The sequence below is a fragment of the Melanaphis sacchari genome, unplaced genomic scaffold (assembly GCF_002803265.2).
Source record: "Melanaphis sacchari strain LSU unplaced genomic scaffold, SCAv2.0 Contig177_pilon_pilon, whole genome shotgun sequence".
In the NCBI taxonomy this organism is placed as follows: Eukaryota; Metazoa; Arthropoda; class Insecta; order Hemiptera; family Aphididae; genus Melanaphis; species Melanaphis sacchari.
This window is the reverse complement of record NW_020270834.1, coordinates 663201-665176: the sequence shown is the minus strand read 5'-3', so window position 1 is coordinate 665176 and position 1976 is coordinate 663201.

The following is a 1976-nucleotide window of genomic DNA, read 5'->3' as shown; positions in this document are numbered from 1 at the left end:
AATTATATTCTATATTGTGATATTTATTATAGTCACAAAATAAAAATATCACTAGACATACATTAAATACCCGAATAAATATTTTTAAATAAAACAAATATCAATGTATCAAACAATCTCTTAAAATGTTTATAGTAGGAATTAATAGCTGTAAATGCCATTGATAATATGGGCAATATGAAATTGGTTCCCGGGTTAAATAAAAGTGTGCGAATTGGTTCCCAAATAAAATTACTTATAAGTAGGACTAGGATTTCAATTCAAAATGCTTTTTATTTTTTTTTTTGGTTAATTTTAGACAATACTTTTCAAGTTCATAATTTGATTCATGTAACAGAGACTTCAAAGGTAAAATTTCTTTTTTAATGCATATTTGTACAATATAAGAGTATAATATATAGTATTTATATATATTACGATCATAGGTTAATTATACTTAGAATATAAATCTATGATACGACTTATTTTTCTTTTCATGAAAGCTTGCAGAAACCAATTCGTATGTTATCTATAGACAACTCGGGAATCAATTCGACAATTGAGAACTAACTCGTTATCGTCCAATAATATCAATCAATCTAGTACCTGTTTATCGAGGGGGAATATTACGGGAAAACTGCAGTGATCCGTTTAACAAAAACTCAACCGTCTGGAATCCAGTCAAATAGCGTAGTTTAACGCCCGTAAGCTATTGAGGAGCCGAACATCTACTCAATATAATACGCATGTATTACGAATGTATTATAATATTCTCCATATACTACTCGATTTTCAAACTTTATTGTATATCATTTTTTTTTTCATACTATCTAGTATGACGTACACATCGCTTTTGATTCGAGTACAGACACGTCTTGAAATATGTAATATTAAACTTTGGTTTCTTGCTCTCGGAAGGTATATTTAAACAACAATACTTGTTCGCCGCCCGTCAAAATACTCCGTCGTCCTCTAGTTTTTATCGTATTTGCTTATTGCCGTACTCGCGCGAACACACACACACAACCATATCTAATTTCGACCATCACGGATCCAGAGCAAAGATCGGGGGGGGGGGGGAGCTAAACAATTTTTTCACAGGTACTTTATTCATAATTTAAAACTTTTGTCATAATAGTAGGTATAGGTAATCAACGGTAACAGATAAATTAATGATTATTTAATATAATATTTATAAATTAAATAATAAAATCTAAACGTCTATTTACATTTTCGCTTTTTCCGATAATATACACATTATAATACAATAATTAATATACCTATCTCGACTTTGTATAATATCGTGTTATCAGACGTGCATGTGATTTGAAACGTAGTAATATTATCAGGATCTGTAGAATTATATAAAAAAAAAAAAAAAAGAAAAAAAAACAAGGAATAATATGTCTAGGGGGGCTGGGCCCCTAGGCCCCTCCCTCCGAATCCGTCGCTGCTCTCTGCGCTGTTCGAAAATCGCGTGCGACAACGTGTAGCATCACGCCCGTCGCCACGGTATTATGACACAATATTACAATGATTCGGAGCCGCGTGTTAATAGCTTTCACGCTAATATTATTATTACGTTATAGCGTGTGCAAGTGTGAGCGTGTCGCGAGTGTGTGCGTGCATGTGCGCGATTATATATTATTTTTTCGCGCCTGCCAAAACGTCGAGTGTGTGCGAACGGTGCGAGTGCGCGCGCGCGCCCGCGGGACGGGATAAAATATGCTATCGGATACGGAGCCTGCGAAGATCGCGGCCAGTAGCCAAACGCACCCGGTACGCTGCGCCCGACGGCCCGTTTTGCGCGTTTTTCGCGAGTCCGCCCGACCGCCGACGGAATCGCGTGACGACGATAATATTATTATTATTATTATTATTATTATTAACATTATTATTATTGTTGTTGTTGCAGCGACGTAAAACGGCGTGTGCGTTTGATAACGTCCGTCCGCGGCCCGCGTTATCGCGTAACAATATCGTTTCCGTTTCGATTT